The sequence below is a fragment of the Perca flavescens genome, chromosome 20 (genome assembly GCF_004354835.1).
Source record: "Perca flavescens isolate YP-PL-M2 chromosome 20, PFLA_1.0, whole genome shotgun sequence".
In the NCBI taxonomy this organism is placed as follows: domain Eukaryota; kingdom Metazoa; phylum Chordata; class Actinopteri; order Perciformes; family Percidae; genus Perca; species Perca flavescens.
Window position 1 is genome coordinate 6428838 of NC_041350.1, and position 21160 is coordinate 6449997.

The following is a 21160-nucleotide window of genomic DNA, read 5'->3' on the forward strand; positions in this document are numbered from 1 at the left end:
AAACTTGATTTTAAGATTTGTATTTGTTTATTTATTTATTTACTGTAGCCGAGTGAAGTGAAAATAAATTAATAAATGGTGGCATTTACTGTACTTATCATTATTTAGGCTCATTTGTTTCATGTTTAGAGTATGTAGCAGCAAAAGTAACACAGGGAGGGATGTGACAGCATCTACATTATTGCGTTTGCCGCTTCTGTTAAAAAGCCAAAGAAGAAGAAGAAGCGAGTGTGTCTCTGATTGGTCGACACACTCAGCCCACTAAATTCAGGAAGTCATAGCAGGTGCTAACCACCTAACCACAGATGGTGCTAACAGCAAATCCATACCTTTTTTTATACTTAATAACCGCTCAGTTGTGGATTCATTGTTTTCGAAATATTGTGCCTGAAGTTTCAGGCCGGATTGCAAAGCTTCTCTAAGGGCTGCGGTTACACAGAAGCCCTTTTTGGAATGGCTCGTATGTTAGCTTTCATGCTAAACAAAGAGAAGAACGCTAGCAGCGATGCGAAGATATTGGATATTACCTAACATGATTTATGGATTTATCATTATTGATTTATTGTACAAAGACACTGTAGTTCCAAGCTGAATGGAGAAACTTCTAAAAGGCCTAATATCCATGGAAGACCAGTTGAAGACCTTATTCTCTTCTAAAAAAAGTAAGTCTTTTACGCTCTGTTGATCTGGAGTTTCTGAACTTGACACGAGTGTAACGTTAATTTGCTGTCATGTACGACGGAAACAGACCGTTCAGTAATTTAGGTGTTTGGGTGTTAATAGTTGCACTTTGATGGCCCAATTTTCAGCATGCACAATTAAGTGCATTACAAACAACAACTGGCATATTCAGTCTTTTATTTTTTTCTAAACAAGTGGAACACAACGATGTAGGACAAGCTATTGTTTAGCTAACGTTAGCTGTTTTGGAAGCAACAAGAGCCATGCCACATACAATATTAAATGAAGTTAACAGTTCACACAATACAGTAACGTGAGCTATTTAAATTGGCTAAATACACGGTTAAACATAATTTGCGTATTGCAGTATGTACTTTGTCCATAGAAATCCCAACCATCTGTCCCTAAACCCCAGTCCCAGTTAGATAGTAAATGCTGTAAACATTCACTGAAAAAAACAAGCAGAAAATTTAGGACCAAAATTTCTTCAAAATTTTTTTTTTTTTTTTTAATCATGTAGCTTGATAGCTGGAAGGTAACGAAGGAAAGGTGAGGGGTAGGGGTGTGCAAAAAATCGATTCACATTATCATTCAAGCTTTACCGATTTAAAATCGATTCATAGAATTCCAAAAATCGATTAATAATTATGTTTTTTTAATTAAAAAATCATTTGCTTTTTTATTGTAGGGAATAGTAACTACATTTATATACTGTGAGTTTTTTTTTTTTTTTTTTATTGAAAATCGATTTTGAATCGGTGACATTTTCTGAATGGTGCAGTAAAAATGTTTTCTGCATTCAAATGTTCAGTGAAGAGTGAAAGAGAGCCATTAGCAACACAATGTACTTACGTTTACTTCACATCTGTTCCGAACAGGCATGTTTTCAATGGACACTGCATACGTTTAAAGTAAATTAAGAAAACAGCCACATTCAGCAAATACATTAGGGCACATAAAAATTTAAAAATTCCAAAAAAAGAGCTGTAAACTATATGGAATTAATTGCAGCCACAGACTGATTCACTTTGTAAGCAACTGAGGGAACCCACTGCCTAAAAAAGCCTATTCACATCCAGTCAGTTTTAACAGTCCGACTCAGCACTGCTCTGCTGTATAAGTGAGACCTCTGGTTCTATGCTGATACACGAGTGAGTATCATAATACAGTAACTGCGTAAACATCGATTTCCGGCTAGTATTCCTAATGTGTGATGATTCCTTGAATTGCTGGCATTTTCCTTATTCATGCACATTTCTCCCACTTTGTGTTTGTTTTAAGAATGTGGGGCGGGTCCATGTACGTTTTGATAGGTTGTTTTTTTCGTTTGAACCACAAAACAAAATAAGGAGAAACCAGCTGTTTTTCGTTTGTCGTTTCAAACCAAAAACAAAGAAACGGTAAAAAAAGAGCCGTTCTCCGTTTTTGGTTTCTGAATCCAAAAACGAAAAACGACTAAACCAAATTCAAATAACGGTCCGATTTTGGTTTTTTGAAATTCCTTTTTTTTATTTCTCCTTTGAATATCTACATTAAAAGAAAGACAGGCTGGCCACGTGACCCGGAAGTAATAGTAAATAAAGCCTAAAAAAATAAAATCCAAGCTTTTAGAACGGTCATAATATGCAGCACTAACGTTATACCACGTTAGAAGAAAACAAATCTATCAATAAATAGGCTTATATAACCTGGACCGAAAGAAATATGTTAGCAACAGTAGTTTATTACAGTGATTTAATATCGTGCCTTCCAGTACACATCACCAGTCACGTTTAATGAGCGCATGCAGTAATAACCTAAGAACTTATTGTGTGTGCAGAGTTGTTACTGTTAGCACTATAAGGGAGAGCCGGGACAGTTTAAATACTTTTTAATTAAACGTAATTTACAAAGCGATCATATCATACTGAAAGCTAATATTTTGTCACTAGCAACATACTGTCCTCTGTCAAATACAGTTGCATTTTCAGCTTTGAACAATACCGTTCAGGAATTATTACAGCAAGTGTGGCGTGCGTAGCCTAATGTTTCATTCGTCCCTCCTGGTCGGGACGATTGAACAGCATGGGGGACGACGAATGAAACATACAGTTAAGCCATATAAACTTCCCACAACTTCAATATTTTACTACATATCATGAATGGTCCTCCCAAAATGTGTTATTTTAGATAGATTGTTGCTGGGCTATACGTCGGTGAGTTTTCCGTTATCCTAGGCCGTTATCCTAGACTGATGGGCTGTCAAGGACACTTTATTTGGATGTGCAGTGACCTAACCCACGTAAAAACCTAGTGAAACGACATTTTCCACAATAGAAACATGATATAAATGGGAAAACGTATACTGTTCTAGCTATAAAAATGGCAGAATTATCCACAGTGCCTACAAGGTGACGGCAATGAGTTGTTAAGATATTCACGAAGATGTATAACCCAGCAACAATCTATCTAAATAACACCTTTTGGGAGTACCATTCATAATATGTAGTAAAATATTGAAGTTGTGGGAAGTTTATATGGCTAAATTGTATGTTTCATTCGTCCCCCTATGCTATTTCAATCGTCCCGACCAGGAGGGACGAATGAAACATTACGCACGCCCCACTTCTGCTGTAATAATTCCTGAACGGTTTTGTTCAAAGCTGAAAATGCAACTGTATTTGACAGAGGACGGGTGTAGGTTGCTAGTGACAAAATATTTAGCTTTCAGTGCGATATGATCGCTTTGTAAATTACGTTTAATTAAAAAGCTACCGGGTGCGGGGCTCTCCGTGTCCCGCTGGACCTCCGATTGCAGGTCGAGGTCGGCAGCGAAGCTTTCTGGCGATAACAGTAACGTTGCTCCGCTGGCCGATCCCCACTGATGACGGTCCGTCTGCGGCTGCAGGACCTGGAGCTCACCGCCAGTGTTTCAGTTTGACTGTTAAAAAGTGTTCAGATAATAAAAAGGTATTTATTTAGAAGCAGGCTGGTTGGTTAGTTGGCTAACGCTAGCTTGCTATTCCACTAAGCTTCCATGCTAGCTCTTAAGCCGGCCAGAGTTGTCCCTCATCTGGCGATAGAAACCCTGCTTTCCCCGTTCCGTTGGCTCAGAGCTCCACAGCCACAGTCCAGTTACAAATTAGTTTTTCACCAAATGTATCGCAAGAAGTGTTGCAAAAGTCGAGGCGCAGATTTGCCACTTTGTGATGCGAGAGAGCGCATATGTGAAGTTGCAGTGATAGGTTGTAATCACTGAGTTGTGGTTGTGATGGAAAATGAACCTGAGTAAAAAGAAATCAAGTACACGAGTAAATGTTGCATTACAAGTTTGCAGCTGTCATTGTGTTCATGCAAATATCAATCTACACATTTGTGAATATTTTTTCGTGTGTGATATATAATATATACAAGTTCAGATTTTTTGTTCTGCAAGTTCTCACATTGTATTCTACAAGCTCAACAATTTTTTTTTAGGCATTATTTACTATTACTTCCGGGTCACGTGGCCAGCCTGTCTTTCTTTTAATGTATAAATTCAAACGGAGAAATAAAAAAAGGAATTTCAAAAAACCAAAATCGGACCGTTATTTGAATTTGGTTTAGTCGTTTTTCGTTTTTGGATTCAGAAACCAAAAACGGAGAACGGCTCTTTTTTTACCGTTTCTTTGTTTTTGGTTTGAAACGACAAACGAAAAACAGCTGGTTTCTCCTTATTTTGTTTTGTGGTTCAAACGAAAAAACAAACTATCAAAACGTACACGGACCGGGGTGAATTAACTGTGCTGGATTGGCATTAACATAGCCAAATAAGAATTTGAAATTGCTAATATTGAACGCCCCGAGGGCATCTGTGTCCCAACCCACCAGAGTACTTATCATGCCTTCCTCAACTGCCTGGCAGCATTGTTGGAGAGAGCCGTGCTTGTTGGTTCTGTAAAATACTGCTGTATGCCATTTGATTTGTTTACTGTTATAGGGAAGATCAAAACAATGTGCCTCATATGCATACATACTGGATTGGAAGAGCACAACATAGGCCAATGTATTTGAATGTTATTCTGAATATTTATGTGTAAATGTGAATTTATTTCAGCATGCTATTTTGCTTGTCGCTGTCAGAGGAGCATATGAGAAGTCCCCACTATTCTGTTCTGCCTATAGGGTGGCTGCTGCATTTCATTTCTGCCGAGTCTCCCCCCACTGGCGGAAAATGAATGAATTAGCACCTCTTGTCCGGTAAGAAATGAACCTAATTTATAATCTAATTATGATGATGTCTCAGGGATCAAATTAGCATTCTCTGTGTTTGCATATCTGGGTAAATATGGAAATCATCTCGTTGTTATTCCCATTTTCATTCACACAAGAGAGTGCATGAATGTCACCCTCTTTATGGTTCGAGCAGGATTATATTGTAAATACGGTCTCCTGTTTGGCAGCAGCACGTTACCAGTGCTCATCACTGAACACACATGGCTACAGCTAGCCTGTTTCAATACTCATTCATCTTCTGCGCTCTTAATTCTGGTGCTCAGCCAGCCTCGAAGCCTGGAATGGGGGGGTGGGGGGTGGAACAAGTGTTAATTAACAGCAAGCCAGTGATCAGCCAGAGACTTCCTTTAAGTTTGCATCCTTTAACTCTCCCAGCTCTCTGAATAATCTCAGGCTGAATAATGTGCACTGAACCACGAAGGGAGCTCATTTTGCCTTTTTTTAAAGGCACACATTTGTGTCTCTCCCATTTGAAATAAATGCACAGCACATGTTCCACATGGCTCACTATCATCCCCATCCCTCCTCTATTCTCCCTCTCTTTCCCTTCCCTCCCTCCATCTCTACCCGGGGCCCGTGGGAAGAACTGACTCCAGGAGCAGACAGTCTGCAGCCCTGAATAAATGTATAAGAGGGAGAAGGGGAAGGGAGGGTACATCAGCAGGCAGAGAGAGAGAGAGACAGAGAGAGGGAGAGAGAGAACGAGAGAGAGAACATATTGAGTGTTGGAGGACATACATGCACAGTGTACAGAGAGAGTGAGATACACAGAAAGAGAGAGACAAGGAAACCAGTTCAGTTTATAGGACTGAGAAAGGAGAGAGAGAATTTAACCGTCTCTCCCTCGCCTCCCAGCACAAACACATGCTCATACACACTCCCACCCTCTCTCCCTGACACTCACATATACTTGCACACACACACACACACACACACACACACACACACACACACACACACACACACACACATACAGGAACATACACACACACACACGGACAGGCAGGCACAATTGCTTTAGGGTATACCAGTCGGCTTTGGCAGTCCTTTCCTTTGTTGTTTTGCTTTTGGTTAGTCTCAGCGGCAGCGCGGAGTGTGCCTGTATCGCTGGGGTGGGTGCATGTGTACATGTGTGTACATGTGTGTGTATGTGTGTGTGCGTGTGTGGAGTCCGCGCGGCGGTGTGTGTGAAGGATGCCACTAGCAGTACCCAGGTAAGTCAGTTCCTTCCCTCTTTTCCTTTCCTTCCTCCTCCATTCTGCCTTTCTTTTTTTTCTCTGTGCTTTCCTTCCTTTCCGTTCTCCTCTCTGATCTGCACTCTCTCCATCTCGCTTGGGATGCCCGCCTCTCTCTCCACCTACCGTGCACGCCCGCTATGTACATCTCTCCACTCTCTCCCTCTGTCTGTTTCTCTGGGCTCTCTCTGTGTGCTTTCTCTCTCCCTCAGTGTCTTTCTCGGTCTGCGTTAGACAGTCTCCTCCCGACTGTGCTCTTGCCATCCCTGCTTCCCTCGCCTGTTTCCTCCACGCTCTGTGCTTTCTCTCTCTCTCTCTCTCTCTCTCTCTCTCCCTCCTTCTTGCTCTCTCTCTCCAGGCTGTGCCTCATTGGTGTGTCCTGATTCCCTTTTTCCATTAGGCTCCAGGCCCATTGGTCGCCTGCCTTCCAACCATTATCTCCACTCCTCCACCCCTCTGTCATCCTTTCTCCCTTTGCTCTCCCTCCTTCCCCTCAGTCCCAGTCATCTCTCAAGTCGTAAAAATGATTTGCATGCAGGAGGAGAGCAGAACTTTGCAGTGAGCACAGTAAGTGAATTGGAAGAAGAGTAAGGGAGAGAAGTAAAGGAAAGGCTGAAAAAGGAGAGGAAGCACATTCTGGAGAGCAGGAGGCAAAGTTTAAAGAGAAGACTGCAGTTGGTAGGTAACTTGTACTTGTTTAGGGCGTCTTATGTCGTTGTTTTTGATGCATTGATTGAAGCTAAGAGGTAAACAATATCTGAGTGGAACGACCGAAAGAAACATTCCCTGCTTTAAACCGAAGTAGATCACCAAATTATAAATCTTAATTCTGCGCAATTTTCTTGCAGTGTTTGTCGCTCTAGTTGTTCAGGTAGTTTTAGTAACGTGATCCTCTGGTACTGGTGCAGTGAGAAAAAGTAGCAGCTGTTCTGAGGTGGTTTGCTTAGTTTATTGTTCCAGTTGTGTTGCTGTGGGATGGCTAAAAATACGTTTTCATATGCATTGCATTTGACTCTAGAACTTTAAAATGAATAATGTTTCTCCTCTTGGATGAAATTTCATTTCACAACGATGCATGTAGAAGTAGCGGTGTAATGTGAGCACCCATTTAAAAGTTTGTTCTGTAAGTTTTTGTGCTCCTGCTGTAAAAAATGCTGCACTGCAAGCTTCCGTTGCGTTGGAGAAGCGTCAGCTTGATATCACTATACATTTGCTTCATCGTTATATACAGTTAGTGTATTGTTTTTGTATGGTTGTAATTAATTTATTACCATATGCGATGTTTTTCCATTTGCTGTTACTCTGAGGTCCAGGAGGTAAGCGAGGGCTGTTTGGCATCTGGGGAAGGGAGGCATTGTGACTGCCAGAAAACAATTAGAAGTAGTGGAAACAGGGACAGAGAAGAGACCGAGGCAGGGGAAGGAGAGAATGGGAGGTTGGAAGAGAGCTTGAGTTCCCAACTTCAAATACAGCAAACTCTTCGGTTGAGTTGCATGCATATAAACAATCACACACTTGCACTAGTCCCTTCATTCTATATTCCATCTTACAGACAGTATTCTTTTTCCGGTTTGCGTGTAAGAAAAAGACAATGCTGATGTTGTGTGTGTGTCGCCTGTGTGTCCTCCCGTGGGTGGCATATACTGTATATACACAGCAGTGAGCAGATGCGCCGCAACATGTTTTATTCTGTCACAGACAAACAAAGCTCTGATACAAAGTGATCTACTTGTGTCTACTCTCCCTTGCCTAAAGTGTGTCAGAAGGAATGTTTCTCATGTCAACAAATGATGGAGACAGTGTTTGGTGACATCTGGGGATGTGCTGTGAGGGATTGTAACAGCGCGTTCCCCATACAACACGTTTTTCTTTTTTTTTTTTTTTTTTTTTGTATGACAAGAAATCAACCTACAGGATGTAGGCATAGTAAAAGTCTTCTTATCACAATATCCATTTAAGTGGCTGTAAGCTGTGTCTAGATTCAGTCTGATCTCGGTCTTTTATTGTAAATCCGTTGTTATATAGATATAGAGAAATTGGTGAGCACTGCAGCCATTCCATCCTCTCACACGTTTCCACGGTTTTAGTTCATGTTTTTACTACAGTGAAGTGTCCTTCAGTGCCCTGTATCTTTCAGAGGGTTGTGTCACTTTACGTTATCGGGACAAGGTGCTTTGCACGGGGTGAAGTCATGTTCTTTGGGATGTTCCTTTAGCTGCAAGAGGAAGGAAATGTCTTGCTTGTTAGGGGGAGACTCGTGTTGGTGTGCGAGTATGTGCGACTGTGTGCGTGTTTGTGCCACCATGGTGCCTGATGTGCTTTGCTGAGCGAGCCGAGGACAGCGAGACAGCGGAATGTGATTAAATTATAGAGGGAAAGCACGCTACGCGGGTACTGCGACCAACATTGCGGGAACCCCCTCCTCCCTCCCATCGTCTCTCATCTCTCTCTCTCTCTCTCTGTAACGAAAGTAAAAGAACCCAGCACCTCATAATCACAATAGTCTAGTCAGGGCTGGAGGGGAGAGGAAATTGGGTGTTGATGGGATTGCTGAATATGGACCATAAGGTCATAAGAAATGTACTGATGCACTGTACTTAGGTACTGTAATGTGTGACAGTCTCTGCCTCAATGCTCAGTATGTAAGCCTGTGATTCTTTGTTATAAATAATACACATGTATTGTCTCTACTGTACTGTAGCTCCAAATACAGTATTATAATATGACCTCTTTCAAAAATATGTATGGCTGCAGACTAATGGATGGCTGGCTGGCGGTCTTTACTCCCGCTTTGCGTGGGAGATACTGTGTGTCCCTTATTTCTCAGCCTCCTAATGAATGAGCAGCAGAAAGCCTCCTGGGGATCCCCGGCATGCAATCTGGAGGGGTGGGTTGGGGGATGGGGAGGAGGGCAGCAGGGCAGCCATGGGCTAATATTAGCCTCCATGTTTATGGGCTGGATCACACATCCACACGCTATGCTTAGCATGTCTGAGCCATACACTGCCATAACATGACTCTGGATTCATGCTGGGCTGTCTGTGGGATCTACTGTAGTGGTCACTTTTGCAACTGCCCAAAAATATGTATTTACAAAACATAATATATCCAAAAATATATTTAAATAGCCTATTTAAATATATTTCAATACTATGCAATTATATATATATATATATATATATATATATATAAAAAATTAGGGCTGCACAATGAATCGTTATTTTTTTCGTCATCGCGACATCACCATGCGCAATAAACACATGATATATACGCTATATTTATATACTATATCTATTTATATATATATATATATATATACATATAAGTATTACCTAATTTTAATTCTGAGGGAAACCAGGTGCAGTAACGAGGATTAACATTAAGGTTAGCTTCTTGCATAAAAAAAAACCTGAATTTTTAATTTACACTACGTCAAAAAGCTGAATTAGTTTGTGGGCAGGAAGTCAGTGAGGGATCCCATCCTTTTCACTGCACTAGCAACTCCAATCCATTGGTTTCCGCATGGAGGGTAAAGGATCAGGAGAGAACGGCGTGAACCTCATTCGCCTTCCGCGTGACGCTCCTCCTCGCTGGCGTGTGAAAAAGGAAGCGGCTGCTCACAGACCGCAGAACAAAAGAACTGCATTCTAAACTAGGGAGAAAAGTTGTCAAAATAAAAAATGTATATATACACAACGCAACTCAATGTTACATTACCATGACAAAAACTAGATTTTGCAAAATTGAAAAGAACAAAGTGGTATGTATTAAACCTTGAATTACATCCCTGTATAGCAATTGTGGCCAGTCTCTCAAAAATAACTCCCATCTGCATTCTCTGCTGTACTGGATGCAGCTCCCAGTAGATCGTGATACCTCCGGCTCCACACTGGGAGCATAGCTCCCCAACAGTGCAGATCACTCCCTCTCCCTGCAGTGAAGGCTACAGGCTGGCCTTCTAACATAACCTGCCCTTGACGCCAGACTGTGGTGCACCTACAGAAGTGCTGGCCTGCAGTATATTTGCCCACGCCATAGAGGCTCTCTCTCTCCTAACGATGAATCATAGCACGACACAAATCGATTAAGCAGCAGTTGGGATTATTTTCAACATTTCCTCTCATATATTCATTTTATTCGAGTAGAGGTGGATTTTTTTTCTCTTCCTTACTTGTACAAAGGCCAGAAGGGTCAGCCTGTGGTCGCATTGTGAACATGTGTCCTTATGAACCTGTGTGAAGATACCATAGGGAATCAATGTGTTCTTCCAATCGGCCTCAATGACGTGGTCAGGCTAGGGCGGAGAGGGGATTGATCAATTTGAGCAGACACAATGTCAATACCGACGTCTACTCAGTGTAAGATGTAGCTGCTCTCGTGTCCTTCACACATGCATCCTTGCTACGTTTGCTGCTACAGGCTCTTCATTTTGGCACATTCTTCACTCGGACCAAAATTTGTGATTTTTATCAGCCATCGGAAAACTAAACTTTTGGCCATCCATAACAACATCTTAACCCCATCCCCCAGGTTTAAAGTACTAGGAGTGTTAAGATGTTGTTATGGACATGTTAATTTCAATCTCATATGTAGAGAGATGGGCTGGGATAATCACTTGCAATTGGTACCAGTGAAATTTTAAAAACAATAATCTTACCGGCGAAAGTAGTAATATTACATGTGACAACCTAGATCATTCACCCCTTTTGTAAAATAGGTGCATAGAGAGGATTTTAGTGTGGGTTAACCCTCCAGAGATAGCACGGGGGCCCCACACCATATACACACACACTTCCGTGCCTTTCCTCGGGGAAAACATGATCTATCTCCTGGCGGGCAGGCCAATTAAAATCCAATCAGCCTGCTCGGAGTGCGTTGGTAATGGGAAAGCCACGGCAATGGAGGAAGTGGGGTTGATTAATGGACATTTTCACCTTGTGGCATAACAGCCTCCCACAGGCATCCATCACCCTGGGGGACAACGCTCACCTACACCTCAGGCCCCACACCTATCAGACATATTGTATAAGTTGAAAATGTCTGAGCATATGATGATGAGCATTAAGTGCCAGACTAGGTTATAGAGGCTTTATATTAGCCTGCCTGACCTGTAGCCCATTAGGATCATTTGTTGCCGGGACTTTTTTTTTCCCCACTCCTCATTGCGAGTCTTTTTCGGAGGCAAGCGTAGGTATTTGTCCCTCAACCTGTGTGTACTTCGACATGTCCTCACGGAATTTCTTTCCGCAAATTTTGCTACCATCTGACTAGCGTGCTGAAGAAGAGTCAAATTAATTAATATATTTACGGACTTCTTCGGTTAATTTCGCCTTGATTTGGTCCATGTTTTAAAGCGTGTTGAAGTGTCGTTCACGGAAAGAAGGAGCAGAAAAGAATAGGGGGAAATACGGCGCTACCAAGCGGACCACTCACAACTGTTGCGGTCTGCGCTGTCCTAGTCTAGACCTTCCTTCACAGCGCTGTGGAGGAGGGTCTGGCTAGTCCACACAGCATTCCGGGATGGGAGAAGAATACGTTGTGGTTTAATGGCATGTCTTTAAACCAATCACAATCGTCATGGGCGCTGCATGGAGCCCCGGTACTGCTGCAAAATAGCCTCAGGAAGGAACTTGTTTTGGTGGAACATGTGTACGTTCAAAAGTTGTTTTAGTCGTGCAACAGAAAACTCAGATTGGACAGATAGTCTAGCTAGCTGTCTGGATTTACCCTGCAGAGGTCTGAGGAGCAGTTAACCGTAGTCCTGATAAATCGACCGGAGTTTAAAATTCCAACACAACACAAAGACAGCGTAAGGTAACGGACATCCGGCCGAAAAGAAGGACATAAGGCGGGTTTTCCCGACTGGCAACGGAGCAATCCCGGAAGTGGAAGGTCGTGGATAAAGACTAGCGTTGTACATGTAGTTACATTTCTAGGGAGGTGCACATCAGGCAACGGCATAGGGTCCGTATCTACATACCTACTGTATGTGCATACCTATGGCATAGATTAAACACAGAACCATACATCTGGGCTTAAAGTGGCATCCTGACTAAATCTGCGCTTAGACGTTAGACGCCATATCAGATAGAGGATATGTTGGTCAGCTACTCTGGAAACACACCTTCTGGAATGTTCCTAATAGTATTAATAGCTATACCCCTGCCCTGGTATTTACAGGCTTTGGAGTTAATGTTAGCAGCCTCTTTATTTGTTTTGTCAGGTAAAAGCTGGACTTTCCCACAGGGTGCACACACGTTTTTAACAGTAGGGTCAAGACTCTCTCGCTAAGGAGTGAAAACGTGCGGCAAGCATTCAAGGGAAAATTATTAAACGGTGTGAGCGAAGATGGTTCCATTTCAGGAGCTGCTGTGACCCACTTCACACAGTCAGGCAGCTAGCTGTAAATAAGGATTTTCATAACCTGGTTTGGCCTTTTCCCATTAGAGGCACAACTGTGCCTTGAAGAATATTACATAGAGCACAGGAGCAGCTGTTTAGAGCGCTGCTACCATATCATCAAAGCACTGACCTCCAGACCGCTTGCGTTGTTGTCATGCGATTACAGTTAGTTTTAGTACTACATTAAGACTGAACCCGAAGATTGTACGCAGACCATGATAGAAAGGGAGGCTGGCAGCAATTCAATCTCTTGTGCCTGCTGCTAAACCTTTGGTTAGGGACTGTTTTCTACATCCAGTCCCCTGATACCCTGCCGACACACACCATCAGGGAGGAAGAACTATCAGAGAGTATGTTTCTAGCTAGTTTAGTAGGCTAAACCACACATCCATCAAGCTGTGGATGAAAGTTGACATGAAGCTCAATGATGTGCGCAACCGTTGGATGTTGGCCTGATACGTTGCTAGACTATGTTGCAATTGTAGGCAAGCGTTTAGATTTCCGATCATGCAGTATTTTGATAAAACACGGCAAACATAAATACTATATGAAATATATTTTAGCAGTCGCACCAAATTGATGATTTAGACGTGTCTTTGACGTGGCTCGTAACTATAACCCAAAAGTAGAAAACATTGTTATGGCCTTGTTTGGATCAAGCAAAGCTTTACTCTGTTCTACCTGTGTTACTGTCAACAGAAATTCACTTCTTGTGTCAAATTTATTTTCATGTCTGCTTATTTTGCATACAAAATAAGCAAATTCAATCAACTGTAACATTCGCACCTGTTGACATTTTCTTTCTCTCTCTCTCTCTCTCTCTCTCGCTCTGTCTCTCTCTCTCTCTCTGAACAATGACGAGATGACTCAGAAAACAAAATGTTACAATCACAACACCCGCCTCCGCCATCCGTAATGACGCCGTCACTGTCGTGTCACTGCTGAAAGTCAAGAAAGTCCAGATACCGGTACTTCAAGCTATACAGGAATGTAGGAGGAAAGAAAGAAAAGAGAGAGAGAGGAAAGAAAAGGAAAAAAAGAAGAGGACTGTGAGGCCAGTGTAGGGGAAAGTGGTGCGATATTGGAAAATGATTACCAAACAGGCATCCATTATTCAACAGGGCAATCAGGGAGGGCGCAATCTCCTTATTTATGCTAGCTCTGTAAATCAGATTTGTCGGTTTTGATCACTCTAAAATCTCCCAGTCACACACCGGCAATATTGGGGGAATATTACACTGTCTAATGGGTAATTGATGACAGCATGTGACACCGGCCGAGACGAATGTTCGGCCTACAGGAGCAAGGGGGAGGAGTGGGGGAGAAGAGATGACTTTTGAGTGTAGCGTTGCATTCAGCCGGCGTACTACAGGTCTCCTCATATACCGGCTTCATCTTGGTTCCTCTTCGCCATAGAGGAACTGATGTGCAGTACAGAATGCATATAAATCCAGGACTGTATGCACTGCTGACTGAAGAGGGCATTGTGTTCAGAAAGTCATCACCTGGAAGCCTCTACGTTGGCTTCCTGTCAAGTTCAGGATTCATTTTTAAGCTTCTTGTTCTGACATATAGAGCATTGCATGGTCAGCCACCTGTGTACCTCTCTGGCCTGCTCCATACTTATATTACCAGTAGGTAGGGCTGGGTGCCGAATGCGATACTTCTTAGACACCGACCAAATTGCCTCCAAAGTATCGAGTATCGAAAAAATGCCTCGTCATTCAACACCCAATTTCAGTACCTAAGGCCAAGAAACACACGGCATGCTGAAGGGCCGCGATAGCTGCGAAGCGCCGTGAAGCGGAGCTATATTTATTTCGGCGCCCACGTTATTATTCACCGGCTGCGATCAGGCGCTGCAGCGATCGTTCCGGCGTCTCTTCCATTTCTTCCGCGAGCGAATGTGTGAAGCCTCGCCGGTAATCGCGTACCCGGAAGGGCACAGTGCAGCTGGATACAAATTTCCAAAATAAAACACCCAGGTTTATGGTGATTTTGTCCATCTTGACTTCTCAGCTGCGTCTACAGCGAGACACAGGATTAGGCACACGGAGAGAGACCGACAGACGGACAGAGTGACACACACACACACATTGGTAGAGAGAGAGAGAGAGAGAGAGAGAGAGAGAGAATCCCTTTGTGACCGGCATGGAGAACTGCGTATCTGGTGTGAACAGCCAGGCGCGCGATGGGGCACAAATCTACGCTTCACGAATCTACGCTTCACGAACCTACGCTTCACGGCTATTTGCAGCGCTTCAGCGTGCGATGTGTTCCTGGCGTAAGGAGTAAATCTAATCCGCGTCAGTGAGCCAATAAGCATGCAACATGCTTCTACCAAGATCTAATAATTTTTGTGTTTTGGCCGTGTAACGTTACACGCCGCAGAGGCATGCATGAAAAACTCAGCACAGAAACAGGGCCCCCGTAGTAGGAGCTATGTAGAAAAAAGATTTGTGCCATAATGTGTTATGTTGTAATTTCTTTTTGTTTTATAAAATTAGTATCGGAAAAAGTATTGTTTAAGAACCGGTATCAAAGTCAGCCGAGTTCAACGATACCTCACACAAGACTCTACGTCATACGGTTCATTAGCTGTGAAAGGGGGCGTGGCTAAAGCATAGGGGGCGGGTCCAACCATCACCAATTAAAAATGAAGCCTCTGCTGAGATGAATGATACCTCACACAAGACTCTACCTTAAATGGGTCAGCATGTATGAAAGGGGGCGTGGCTTAAACATAGGGGGCGGGCCAAACCATCACCAATGAAGAAGGAAGTCTCTGCTGAGTTCAATGATACCTCACACAAGTGTATACCTTAAACGGTTCAAATGTTATCAAATAGGGCGTGGCCTGAGTAAGTGGGCGTGGTCATATTCTAGGGGCCGGCTCAGTATCACATGTAGACCACACATTTAAAGTTTATGTAAAGCCTGGACCCTTGTCAATCGTGAGAAATTTCGGGCAGATACGACAACGTACACTCAAGTTACAACAACTTCTTTGTTCATCGCTAAACACTCAAAATGGCCGCCACGCCACGCCCACACCGTCTGACGAAAAGTTTTTCTTTTAATAACTTTTCATCGTTAAGGTGTTTGAAGTCCATTGGCTGAAATCTGTAGGAGGAGTTCGTTAAAGTATAGCACCTTGACTTTTAGGCCTACTTCCTGTTGCCACTAGGGGGCGCTATGACTTTAAGTAAATATCGGCCTTTATTTGTCCTCAGGGTTGGACTCTTATGAATCCTGAAAAGTTTCGAGGTAATCGGACAACGTACACTCGAGTTACACCCACTTCCTGTTTCGGCGGCGATACGCACAAAATGGCCGACCCGCCACGGCCACGCCCTATGACGAAAAGTTTTTCTTTTAACAACTTTTAATCTTTAACGTCTTAAGATGGCACAGACCGAGTTTGAAGTTGATCGGATGAAATCTCTAGGAAGAGTTCGTTAAAGTACGACATGTGGAAATGGCAAAAAACGCACTAAATTCGAACTTTGAAATCAAAATGGCGGACTTCCTGTTGGGTTTAGGGCATGGCTCTAATGAAGTTTTTTGTACATCTTGATATGTTACATATGTCTACCAAGTTTCGTGAGTCTACGTTAAACGCACTGCAGGGGCTCAATTTTCTTAACTTTCTAGGGGGTGCTAGCGAGCCATTTTTGTGCGCCTATTCCCAAAACCCTTAAAATACGTACATTTTCACCAGACTTGATGCGACTGCCAAATTTGGTGAGTTTTTGAATATATTAAGCCCCTCAAAAAGCCAGTTCATTTGACGGGAAAATAATAATAGAAAGAAAGCAACAATAATTCCTTCAGTTTCAATAGGGCCTTCGCTGCTGTCGGCGCTCGGGCCCTAATAAACGCGGCTGGTGTGTGGAGTTCACGCAAGCGTGAATCTGTGTGTGCGCGTGCAATGAATGTGTGTACGTGTGTGATGGGCTGAGGCCCATACTACAGTGTTGGGAGGCAGGCAGGCAGACATGATGTGCTCTGAGTCGCAGCGTCTCTGTGAGGGTGGCCTGACCTCTGCCTTCAGCTCCGCTTCACAGGACAGCAGCAAATAAGAGGTGTCATCGCATGACAGCAGCACAGCCCCTCTTTAGGACTGACGGCTCATCGGGTGCACACACACACACAAACAGGCACACATACACACACACACACACACACACATGCAGTACCAAATGTGCCAATGCGGGTAGGGATATGTGTACACAAACACATGCAAATATGCAAATTGAGGCAACAGTTGGAACATAAACAGACATAGATGCATAAATATTGACACACACTTGGGTGCACACGCTTCCACACACATTCCCAGGAAATCCGCGCGGATCAATACCTAACGTTTTGTGAACATACAGCTTTTGTTTGGGGAACAACGATTTGGGTTCAGTTTTGACCAACCTAGCGCTTATGGCTGGCATCGACTAGCTCCGAAAGAGCAAACCCCAATGCAAAAAGGACTGTGTCAGACAACAATCCGTGCACACCAATTTTGGGTTTGGTTCACTTTTTTTTTTGTTTTGTTATTTGGAGGTAGTAGTGGGGCATTTTGTCAAAGAAGCTCAGTTATCGGTAAACCCATCACACGCAGACAAGCAAATGCATTCTTAGTGTGTCATCAGAGACGAGAACATTTTGTTTGTTGTTACTTTTAGGCAATTACAAGAAGCAGAGTGAGATTTGAAGGTATAACAGTATTCTGTTTGTGACAGAGGTGCAATTTTTAAAGCCTACTATTTACATGACCGAATATGATATGTTGAAAACGATAACTAAAGCTTTTGATTGCACTTAATAACACTGTCGGAATAATAAAAGGTGAAGGCTCTGGGCTGTTATCAAGTAAGGTGGCAGAGACTTTAGTGTTAAATAAGCACTGTGATAAAGAGAAACGCTAAAGTGTACAGTACCTCAAGTCTTGTGTGTTTGTTAACATGCTTTATGCTCTCCTGTGTGTGTGTGTGTGTGTGTGTGTGTGTGTGTGTGTGTGTGTGTGTGTGTGTGTGTGTGTGTGTGTGTGTGTGTGTGTGTGTGTGTGTGTGTGTGTGTGTGTGTTTCTGTTTGTGTGCGTGTGTGTGTGTGTGTTTCTGTTTGTGTGCGTGTGTGTGCGTGCATGCGTGCGTGTGTGTGTATGGCTAGAGACACCGCTCCTCAAACTAGGGCATATTCACCTGCTACCTGGAGGCCTCCTCAGACACGGCCCCCTGAAACCGCTGACAAGGCACCTCTGGACCTTCCAACTTCCCCCCACATCACACTCCCCAAATCTCTCTCTCTCTCTCTCTCACACACACACACACACACACACACACACACAGTTCTAGTTGCTCTGTCTCTCCTCGTTTACCCTCTCCCTGTCTGCCCTTCCTCTGCTCTCTCTCTCTCTCTGTCATTTCCTTTATCTTAGCCTGTCTCTCTCTTTCCGTCTCTGCAGACATACTCTCTCCAGCCCCCCTCCTTCGCCTGTCTGTCTCCCAAAAAATGTTGTTTGTCCCCCCCGTACCCACCCTGACTACTGTTTTGCTCTGGTTCTAACTGCAGTGCATCTCTGTGTCATTGGTCTCTGTAACAGGATTTTCCCTCCTAGCAGATGATTAGTTCAAATATAACTGTGAGGAGGGGTGGGGCGGGGGGGCGGGGGGGGTGCTAGTTTTGCCTTCACTTCTTTATCTCAGTTCAGCGGTTAACGAGGCGGATGGATCGCATGTTTACTGTTAACAAGGAGGATGCCGTCGTTTCTCATTCCCCCATCACCAATTGCGCCCCACAGTCCCATGCATAATAAATCAGACCCTCTGTGTCGGCATCGATCTCTGCATACAGACAAGAAAGTCATAGTGTGTAGTGGATCCGCTACAAAAAAAAAATGCAGGAGGAATTTAAAGCGAGGCACTCAGAGCTGGATTCTTACTTCCCTTCCACTGCCTCAATGTATTCAGGTCAGTGCCAGGTCTCTGTTAAAACGTTTCTTTGCTTTGCCTGTGGTAAGCTCGCACATCTTCTTCATTTTACTCAAATTGCTGTACTCCCTGTCCTGAATAAATGGCGCTACACATTTTCGTTGTTTAGTCTTAGCCCTCGCCGCCGCTCGCTTACCGAAAGAAGGCGGTGCGCTGCTCTTGTAAATGACCTAATTTTCCTGCTCGGCCCAGCGTTTTCCAATGTGAGCCGCTCCAAAATAGCTTGGCTACAGCAAAGCGTGGCAAACTCATTTCCATCTTGCATAACAGGGACCAAACATCCCCACCCCCACCCCCCTTTCCTAAGCTCATTGGCGAGATGGCACATACTCTCACAAGCTGAATGTCAGCTTCCCACCTCATTGTATGAGGAAGATGGTGATATTATGCATTTCACTAATTCATTATCATCCCAGTTTGTGCATTTTTGTCTGTTCCGTCTCATATTTATTCAACATTGATAATTTGTCTGACTTGGTTGAACTAATACACTGTATGTGCTTAGTTCAGAATAAAAAATAAAAGGAGTGGAAAAAGTCGCACTGCAAAGATAGAAGGGCAAAATCAAAGGGATTCAAGGCAACGTATTCAGACATAGCCTATGCTATGATCTATATTTCATACCATAACAACATCAAAATAACTATTCATATGCAATAAAAACAAGCCCATTACAGTACAGTACTGTACACTGCAAGCCCTGCATAATATCACAGTAAGCCGGCATTACAGAACAGTATAAGGACCGTGCATGCAATTGGCCCACATCTACTCCCTGTCATTGAATTGGCTTTGGATGGAAATAATGAGGAGTAGGGGGGTGAGAGAGGAATCATTATTTTACCCATGGCTGCGGCGCTTCTTAACGCAGGCTGTAGGGCGCCTTCACAAAGCTAATGTGGGGAAATGGAAACAGATGGAAGGCATGATTATTTGATCTGCAAAGAGCTCTTGGTGGGCTTTGTAGTAACTGGACTAGACTGCTTAGAGGCAAGAGAGTGGGTTGTATACGTCTGTGGGTGTGTGTGTGTGTGTGTTTGTGTGTTCCGAGGGAAGTGCGTTAATGTGCCTTGGTGTGGGTGGCTATCATTTGTGTGCGGATGCCCGCATGCACGTGAAAGCGTGTTTGTCCATCTGTTCTCGTGCTTGAATGCATCGCACGTGCTTGCATACTCCTCTAACAACAATAAGATTATTTGTTTCACACTCCAAACATATGGCCCTCTAATTAGGATTGAGCAATGAGCAGTGATACAGGTAGAACACAGTTTTTCGCAGTATATGTATTCAGCGAACAGGTCTCTTGGTTTATGACTGAAGGCGGTGCGTGTGTGCTGCTATGCTACAGACTACCGTGCCATGCTTCCTATTAATTTGGTAACTGTGCAGAGCTCCGTACCTGTAGGCGGCAGCGAGGCTGATTTTGTGCGTGAAGGGCGCTCCATTCTGAAATGTTCATTCACAGATACACATTTGCACAGATATACACTCACAGAGTGCAGGTCTCATCTGCTCCACTCCTACGCACACATGCTGTTTATGTACCCTAGATGTGTATCTATGCATGTCCGGACATCAGTGTCTGTGTCTTGACTGTCCCAAATGTCCACCCAAAAAGAGCATTCCTACTGGGAAAAATGCATAAACACACATCAAACATGCAATATAGAGACATATGGCTCTATACTGTACAGCCCACACACAATAGAGAGAATCAGTCAGGCTCTTTATTATTCTATTGATCTTACTGCAATGCTGGAGCTGTCTCCATGCCTCTCTACACAGTATTCACAGCTACAGCAGCACTCCCTTATACCAACACTGTTTGGCTTGGCTTTACATACATACATTCATACATCAAATTACTGAATGCATGCAGATAAACCCAACAACACACAGACTTAGACAGTACAGTGACACGCATGCTCTCTGATTAAACATAAAGCCTCTCACTTTATTCCTAAGGGCGAGGGGTGTGTGTGTGTGTGTGTGTGTGTGTGTGTGTGTGTGTGTGTGTGTGTGTGTGTGTGTGTGTGTGTGTGTGTGTCACACCTGTCAACAGTACTCCATCTCCATAGGCTGGGTGCTGATGCCACCTGACAGCCTTGGCCGCCATGGCAGGGTGTGTGTTTGTGTGTTCCCGTGACCGATCGGATGAGTCATTGTTATGCCCCCACTGCTGTTTTCCCCAGAGGACCCTCTAGTGTCTGACTGGTGGTTTCAGTGTGTGTGTTTTTTGTGTTTTTCGTCTGGCTGTGTGTTCAGGCCCTATTAACAGCTGGCCTCTTACTCACACAGTAAACAAAACACGTTGAACCATCAACATTTTTCGTGACCTAGTCTCGAGCAGCGTCAGCACCACGTATCTGAAACACATTCAAATAAGCAATGTGCTCAAACCCTCGCACTTTGTGTGCCTGTATCTGTAACAAAGCAGTCTGCTTTAATTCATGGGAAGGATTTACATTAAAGGACAACATCTTTCCCAAATTGGCTCATTGTAATGCAAATCATGTTGCTTTAAACTTAACGTTCCATCCCACTTCACATAGCATGTAGCAAATGACTTCTTTCTGGATGTGACTCAGACTGCCACAGACC

General features: G+C 43.5%; 1 protein-coding gene across 1 annotated transcript in view; it reads left to right on the forward strand.

Annotated features, from left to right (window-relative positions):
* The first annotated feature begins 252 nt into the window (after positions 1-252).
* Positions 253-21160, forward strand: part of myt1lb (myelin transcription factor 1-like, b) — a 119396-nt gene continuing 98488 nt past the window's right edge. Inside the window, exon 1 of the mRNA XM_028565968.1 lies at positions 253-662. The gene's annotated coding sequence lies outside the window, so the exon portion shown is untranslated. The remainder of the gene's footprint in view (positions 663-21160) is intronic.